The sequence below is a fragment of the Curcuma longa genome, chromosome 5 (assembly GCF_044706935.1).
Source record: "Curcuma longa cultivar G26 ecotype Majalengka, Jawa Barat chromosome 5, ITB_CL_G26_1.1, whole genome shotgun sequence".
Classification (NCBI taxonomy): Eukaryota; Viridiplantae; Streptophyta; class Magnoliopsida; order Zingiberales; family Zingiberaceae; genus Curcuma; species Curcuma longa.
In genome coordinates, this window is record NC_133865.1 from 6,831,317 (window position 1) to 6,840,610 (window position 9,294).

The window sequence follows — 9,294 nt, forward strand, 5'->3', positions numbered from 1 at the left end:
GACCTAGACCACCGATTATAATTGGACTTTGAATTTTAACAAGATGTACGTCAAGATTGGCGATGTCTTTTGTATCTTAATGGTGACGGGGCCGTGTTGGCTAAGCAACGGCTTTAAATTAAATGTAGTGACTCAAGAAATGTGAAAAATGAAAGCCAATTAAATTGAAGTTTCAAGTTGAAGTATGAACTTATTAATTTGGAAGTCAGTCAACTCGACAAATTAAACTAATCTTTCAAAACGACATCATCAGACTATTCTTACATGGAAAAACAAGATGCATGATTGAAATTTCTTATCATATTCTTAAATAAAATTGATTTTTTTCTTTGATAAAGATACTAGTGGTCGTACTCATCACGTTATTCTTTAAAGTCAAATCCACTACTACTAATTTATTATTTCATTTGGGAATAAAAATAAAAAAATATTTTTTATATTGATAATATTTACTAGTCAATATTTAAATTGTAAATGAAATGTACATATTAGAATTATAGTAGACCTAGACCACTTATTATAGCTGAACTTTGAATTTTAACAAGGCATACGTCAAGATTGACGATGTCTTTTTGAACCTTAATGGTGAGGGGACCGTGTTAGCTAAGCAACAATTTTAAATGTAGTGACTCATAGAGGTATGGAAATTGAAAGCCAATTAAATTGAAGTTTTAAGTAGAAGTATGGATTTAGTAATTTGAAAGTTAGTCAACTCGACAAATTAAACTAATATTTCAGAATGACATCAGACTATTCTTATGTGGAAAAACAGGATGCATAATTGAAATTTCTTATCATATTCTTAAATACAATTGATTATTTCTTTGGTAGGGATACTAGTGGTCGTACTCATCACGTTATTTTTTAAAGTCAAGTGCACTGTTGCTAATTTATTATTTCATTTGGGAATAAAAATAAATACTTATTTTTAATATTGGTAATATTTACTAGTCAATATTTAGATGATAAGTGAAATATACCTCTTAGAATCATAGTTTGATTATAGTTGGACTGTGAATTTTAACAAAACATACATCAAGATTGACGATGTCTTTTTGTATCTTAATAGTGAGGGGGCCGTGTTAGCTAAGCAACAACTTTAAATGAAAGTGACTTGAGGTGTGGAAATTGAAAACCAATTAAATTGAAGTTTCAAATAGAAGTATAGACTTAGTAATTTGGAAGTCAGTCAACTTGACAAATTAAACTAATCTTTTAGAACGAAGACTATTCTTATGTGGAAAAATAGGATGCATGATTGATATTTCTTATCATATTCTTAAATACAATTGATTGTTCTTTGGTAGGGATAGTAGGGGTCGTACTCAGCACATTACTCTTTATGCTAATTTATTATTTCATTTGGGAATAAAAATATATGATAATAATCTCACGGCCACTGTGTAATAGAAGCCAAAACTCTACCTCTGCAAGAAGACACGACAAACCTGTAGAATATTCACTCTGCATTCATTGCTTGAAGAGGAGCAAGAGACCTAGTTTTATACAGAAATATTAGCAGCAGTGAGTTGAGCTTAGTTTTTCTAACTTCTTAGACATTCATTACACTTGGAAGTGATGCAATATTTGTAGCATGTTTTTTCTTGGAATAGTTTGATTTTCAATTAAACAACTGTGTATATCTGGATAACTAATCAATCTTTCAATTATAATTACTTTTATTAGGTGCTGATAATGATACTTGATTTGTAGGACAATGAAATTCACTGAGGTATTGCTGCTACTGATTACATTGACCCTAGTGAAGGGCTCGACAAGTTCAGGAAAGGCAAATGAGAATTTTACTTTGCCTTCAAATTGTCCTAAAGTATGCGGTAATATAAGCATTGAGTACCCTTTCGGCATGGTAATGGTTGTTTTTATGCTGCTGGATTTAATCTTACTTGTTCGTATGATTTTAATCCTCCAAGGCTCTTTCTATGGGATGGCACTATCCAAGTAGTGGGTTTTGATATGAAATTGGGACAGATTCAAATTGAATCACCGTACGCCATATTGAACGCAGATACAGAGTCCATCAATACCACGTTGATCAATCTCACGAATTCGCCATTCTCTATCTCTGCACAATCATATGCTGATGATTCATCCACATTCAGTATGGGGGGCAACAGCTTATATGTGGGAGGGTGCAGTGCTACTGCCAGTATATTTGATCTCGTTACCAACAGCATCGTTGCTATTTGTCCGTCAATATGCTCTTCAAATGGATCCTGTCAGATTTCGTTGGACTCCTTCAAGTTTAACAAGACTTCATTGATTCTTCAGTTATATCGTCCAACTGAGAATGAGAATAATCATACGATTAACAGTGGTAGGTCCAGCATCATAAGCATCTTATGCAATAGAAGGAACTGTCCCTCTAACATAGGAGAGTTTCAAAGTTTTATAAAAAAGGAAAACAAAACAAGAGCAGAGTCCTCTCTTTCTTGGCATATCAGCGATCATTCTTCATGTAAAGAGGCCAGGAGTTCTTTGGCCACTTATGCTTGCCGCAGTTCTAACAGTGACTGCTACGACATCCCTGCTCCAGATTCCATCTCTTTTCATGATACAATTGGATATATTTGTCAATGTTCTTTGGGTTATTACGGAAATCCATATTTACCAGATGGCTGCCGATTAGGTGACGATTATTATTACCTTCTTACCTCCATCTTTTTTTTTTATTGATTTTGTTCACCATGGTAGCTTCAAATAGTGGTGTCCAACACTTAGTTCAAAAACTCAAATTCATATCTCGCTATGATAAAGGCGGAAAAAGTAAAAAATTTCAGATTCAGTAGTTTATATTTTAGATTAGGATCAATTTGTTTTATAGATTTCAAAAAAGTATGGGAATAATGTATGTGTATATATGTGTGCTATCAAATGTCAAACACTGGTAGCGACATTTTGGCAAATAACCTTAGTTATGCTTGGCATATTTTATGTACCTATATGTGATGATTGTTTGTCTTTTAACAGATACAAATTTTACAAGCTTTCCTGCGAAAGATTGTCCAGACAAATGTGGAAATATCACAGTGCCTTTTCCATTTGGGTTAAAGGAGAATTGTTATCGATCCCAAGAGTTTGCTCTATCATGCAACAAGTCCTCTCATCCTGCAACTCTTCTTTTTTATGGCGATTTAGAAGTGAAAGCTATTTCATTAGAGGATGGGAAATTGGAGCTCTCACCTTTTGATGAAGAATATCATGAATCAGAAAATAAATATATCACTTCTCTGAAACGGCAAAGCATCTATAATTGGATAGTTGGCTATCAGACTTGCAACGATGCTATGAAGAACAAGAGCACCTTTGCTTGTTTCGCTCTACACAGCTCTTGTTTGGACATGGATATAGCAAAAAATCACAAGGGTTATCGATGCAAATGCATGGAAGGCTACGATGGAAACCCCTACATTCATAATGGATGTCAAGGTATTAAATATATCTTCTCTTTTCTATATAAGAATGAAGTAACAATAAATATCCATATAACTACAACTAAAATAAAAATATTTACAACAAAAACAGGCATTTTATTTGAATTTGACTTTGATTGTTGAAAAGAGATGATTTTGATCCTTAGCTTAGCTTGTTCAATACAGTCATTGATTAGTATTATCAACTCTGTAGGTATAATTATGAATTATCATGGATAAATAATGGATATTTTCTTGCATATAAAAACAATTCTTTTACATCATGCAAATTTAATAATATATAGCTTAGACATGCACAAGGAATGACAAGTTTTGTGGATGTTAGATATCGATGAATGCAAATCTTCTTCAAATGTTTGTAAGGGAATTTGCCTAAACACATAAGGAAGTTTCAATTGCACATGCCCCCTGGGAACATCAGCAGATCCTGTACATGGAGCATGCATCCCTAACAAAAAGAAAATTCTTTTAATAGGTAAGACCTCATGACAAAATAGATCATAAGAAACCGATCGAGTATAAAAATCATATTGGTTATTCATTATAAAAGGCTAAGTTATAATTGATGGCGTAGAGTTTTATAAGTTTATATTGGCATATGATGCAGGGTTCCTCATCGGTACAAGCAGTGGAATAGGCCTTTTGCTCTTCTGCATAAAGTTGATCTAAGTAGGAAATGGAAGGCAAGAAATCAAAAGAAAATAAGACAAAGGAACTTCCATAGGAATCATGGTTTATTGCTTCAACAATTAATCTCAACAAATGAACTTGGTGTTGAGGAGAGAACAAATATATTTTCTTTGGAAGAAATAGAAAAGGTAACAAATAATTTTGATGAAACTCTAATAATTGGAAAGGGAGGGCATGGAACGGTCTACAAAGGAATTCTATTAGATCAAAGAGTTGTTGCCATTAAAAAATCAAAAACGGTTAAAAAGAGTGAGATTGACCAATTCATAAATGAGGTTGCTATTCTTTCTCAAATCAATCATAGAAATATAGTTAAGCTATTTGGATGCTGCTTGGAAACTAAAGTTCCTTTGCTAGTTTATGAATTTATCTATAATGGGGCTCTTTCAGATCATCTTCATATATATTTTACAAGGTGAAACAAAATTATCATGGGATGATCGTCTTAGGATTGCCACAGAATCTGCTGGAGCACTTGCCTACCTACACTCAGCTACTTCTATATCTATTTTTCATAGAGATGTTAAATCATCAAATATTCTTTTAGATGATATTTTAAAGGCGAAAGTGTCAGACTTTGGAGCATCAAGATTCATTCCTCTTGATCAAACACATATAGTCACTGCCATACATGGCACTTTTGGTTACTTAGATCCGGAGTATTATCAAACTGGTCAATTAACAGAAAAGAGTGATGTCTATAGTTTTAGAGTTATTCTTCTTGAGCTTTTAACTAGAAAGAAACCCATCTACTTAACCAAAACTGGCTCACAGCAAAATCTAGCAATGTATTTTCTTCAAGCAACAAGAGAGAAGATGCTCTTTGATCTAGTAGAGATTGTATTTTGCAAGAAGGAACAAAGCAAGAGCTCCTCGAAATAAATAGTTTGATTGAAATGTGTCTTAGTTTGAAAGGTGCCAACAGGCCTACGATGAAGGAAGTTGAATATAGATTGCAAGGTATGAGAAAGACAAGAATGAAAAAGAGAAGACTTTGTATTCTAGAAGGCAATGAGGAAATAGAATCTTTCCTCACTCCATCTTACTCTCCTTCAGAATTGGCGAACCTAACAAATTAAGAAAATTTCAGGAAGTATAGCTTAGAGAAGGACTTTGTGTGATCACAAAATTACCCCAGGTAAGCTTATTTAATGCATATGCAATCTCTTGTACAATTTGCATCTTAGTTATCACATTGATGTATTTGCTCTCTAATATACATTCAATCTTGTCTATGAATTTAGCTCAATTGAATTCCTATATTTGTTAAACAAGTATAGATGACCAGTTTCAAGGGCATACGATACTTGTTTTAATCAACCTAATAAGTTCAAATCATTAAAGTTATCAAACTTCATCCTTGGCAAAGGCATTGCTGCCATTTTAGTGCTTCCACCAGAATTATCATTCACCTTTTGCAAATCCAGAAGATAATCTGCTGATTCAATTTTCAGTTTGATTTTTAAAGCATTAACTTTAGAGCATACTTATGATAATAAGAGTGCACTACCAGCTCATTATAAACTATGTACAGCCATCTCTAGTCACTAAACTAATCAACCAGTTAAAAGTAAGAAAATAGGGCTACAAGAAGCAGCCGCCTGGCACTTTTGCTTCCTTCACGTGCATCGCACACGACGAATGGGCCCACTCGAACTTCCGTATCCTGTCCCACCAGCTCTACCGACGCCTAGCTCGCGCCGCCTCCGTCTCCTCCCTCAGCCGGCAGTTCTCCTCCCGGAGAAGCACCGCCTCCGCCTGCGCCTCCCTCTTCTCCTTCTCCCGCCGCGCCATCGACGCGGCCGGTCTCCTTCCTCGGCCGGTCCTTCAATTTTGATTCGGTAGAAGATCATATTTTACAAAAAGAAACAGCGCAAGAGCTTCTTGAAATAAGTAATTTGATAGAAATATATTTGAGTTTGAAAGGTGTGGACAGACCTACCATGAAAGAAGTTGAGTATAGGTTGCAAAGTATAAGAAAGACAAGAATGAAAAAGAAGGATTTTTTTTTTCCTGAAGACAAGGAGCGCACTGAATATTTACTCACTCTTCCATCTTCGTCAGAATTGAATTGATGAACCAAGTAAATCAAGAAAATTCTAGAAACTATAGTTTAGAGAGAGAATTCATGTGGTCACAAAATTATCCACGGTAAGTTTTTTTATGCACATGCAAGTTCATGTATAATTTGAATCCATGTGTTATCATCTTAAACTTTATACACGTAATTTTGAAGACGATGTATATGTTGCCTAATGTAGGTACATTCCACATTCTCTAAATTTAAATAAATTGACTACCTGTATTAAACTAGCATATATATATATATATATATATAGATGATTTGTTTAAAGGATATATGGTACTTGTATATCTGCATTTGGTCTCATGGATATGGATTAAGTTATGCTCAACTCTTCTTCTGTAAAAGGTAGAATTCGTCATCCCAACGGTTCTATACAATTGGTCTCACGACTATTTGTGAGGAGGTAAATCGAGAAACTGTAGTTGACCACGATGGAGAAAAGTATTGTCTCAACTTCGTCGAGATTCAAACCCTTATACTCTTCTGTAACTCTGTTCCATCATAACCAACTCAGTTATGTCTCGAGAGCAAATTACGCTCAACTCTTCTGCAAATTTATTTCATCGTAATCAATTCAATTATGTCCCAGGGCGAGTTACGCTCAACTCAATATAATGCATGATATGCAACTCAATATAATGCATGATATGCGTGAGGGTGTATTTAGACAGACGTTGAGACTGATTTCTGATGTTTTAATTAACCCATCGATCTCAAATCATTAAAGTTATCAAACTTCATCTTTTTAGGTAACTTCTTTTCTTTGGTTTTAGGACATCTCAAACACCTTCAGTCATCCTTTCATGATTTTGATTTCATTAGCAAATAGCACAGAGTAAGCATTGATTTTGATTTCATTTCCAGTCTTGAGTAAACATTAATGTGGCGAAGTGAAGCCGTTCTCACTGTAACTACACGGAAAGGATACATATTAAAAGAATATATAGATCATATAAAATGAAATTTGTTCATCATGTCATATTAAAAAAAATAGTGTTAAATTAAATTAGAATGCATTTTGATATTAGTGTTAATTCTTCTAACAGGGAGTTTTGTGACAAGCACTAACTAGGTTTACAATCGATCTTAATAAAGAATTAATTTGAATGAATTGATTTAGTCGTATTCTTAGTTCACTAAAATTTCGAGTTTTTTTAAAAATATTTTTGAGGAGTCTGAGTTTTTTAAAGCGAAGCCGCTCCTGCTAAAGTAGGCTCCGTCGGCGAAGCCGCCGCCTCTTCCCTATATGATCTCTTCTTCCTCCCCCTCTTCTCTCGATCTCTCCCATCGGGCATCGGTCATACTCGCAAGCATCTACGATCGTAGTGAGCACCGATGTCGCCCCTTGCTGCGAGATCTGACGGCACTCGAGATTTTTCCCCTTTCTCCTTTCCGTTTCGGCCACAGCGAGTCCTCGACGAGCATCAGCGAAGCTTGAGTTTCTATGAGTTCTACGAACCCCTAGAGGTGAGATTGCGTCGTTTGTTTTCCTCATTCAATTTAGTTTTGTTTCTCCCTGTATCCGTCTGACCTTGAACCCGTCATTCCTTTAGGTTGGATGTTAACTTGTTGTGTCCGTCTGATATTAACTTGTGTTTGGTTAGTGTAAATTCGTCATACATTCATGATTAGAATATATTCATTGTAGATTCAACAACTAATAGTGATTTGGGGTTGTAGGGAGTCAAAACTTTTGGTTTATCAGGTGTGTATTTTCCTGCTTGTTTGATTTCATTTATCTTGTGTATGATTAGATATAGAACATTGATGATATGAGATTAATTGTGTTCTTGTTTTAAAAAAAAGATTTTTTTTTTTTTGACGTATCTCTACTCTTGTTGCTTGATAACTTAGGGTTTTCATGATTTTAATTGATTCAATTTTGGGCTTTTACATTAAAATAAATTATGAAATGGATTGATTTGATCTTAATTGTCCTATATTGCATAATCTGAGGTTTGATTCTAATTTTCATGATTTTATGGCAATTTTTGGTATTAAATGTATTTTTATTGATTTTAGGGCTAACTCGAATCCGACTCGAGCTCAACCGTGGTCAACTCAAGTCAAAATTGCCAAACCGATCGCGCCCACACGGAGGACATGATTTAGATCGAGCTTGGTCAAAATCCCAGAATTTTTTGGAAGCCCTAGACTGCCCTAAACCTCAGATCAAGCTAAATCGTCGGATCAAGATTGGACGGTCAGGATCGGCTGATTAATGAAGCCTATATAAACTCGAACTTAGGAGATGAACAGTGGCTGCGCCTACTGTTCATCTTCGTCCCGCGAACGCCGGCCCCTGCTCAGCGACATACGTCCACGGGTAGCGATTTCCACCCAAACTTCATCCATTGCGTTCCTTGATCCACGAAGAGTACGAAGCCGGTCGATTGGGCATATCCCAGCAGCTGGATGAGGCTCGCCGGCGGGGGTTCTTCCGGCGTATCTTTTCCCTGTTTCGGCGTGTTCCGGCCAACCACAGAGAAATCGGGAGCTGCAATCCTTTGAGGGGTTCTCCTAGGAGCGCTAAGCATCCCGGAATTACCAGCAAGGCAATCGGAGCATCGTTGAAGCATGGAACTCCAGTTTTGCAACTTCAAACCCGCTGTTAGCGCCTGATTTTGCTCGGAGAGGGTTTTTCCGGCCAAATACGTGGTGCTGGCAACGCGAAAATCATCCGACGACCGAATTCAAGCTCCCAAATGGATTCAAAGGCTGATTGACAACCAGCCGAAGGGATTCGAAGGAGAAGGGATGCGATTTCACTGTTTTATTTCTGATTTCACATTTCGGCATTTCTGATTTCGTTCACTGTTTCTGTAATTTTAAGTGGATAGTTACATGGCACAACTACTCTACATGCTAGAATTGCAACCGGATATTTTAACCTAGCCGTTGTTTGTTTTTGTTCTCTAATTGCATTTTAGGTTTTAGCTTTTATTTCAATAATTTCGAGTGGAGTTTTGAACTAGGGTTTCATGATCATAGGTTTCGATTCCTAAATCTCTACCATCGTTTTAACCTCTCGAAATTGATTTGAAATGCACCTTAGGATTTGTTTGA

General features: G+C 35.8%; 1 pseudogene; it reads left to right on the top strand.

Moving 5' to 3' along the window:
* Positions 1 to 1,717: 1,717 nt before the first annotated feature.
* Positions 1,718 to 6,297, top strand: LOC141829379 (wall-associated receptor kinase-like 8; annotated as a pseudogene).
* The last annotated feature ends 2,997 nt before the right edge of the window (positions 6,298 to 9,294 follow it).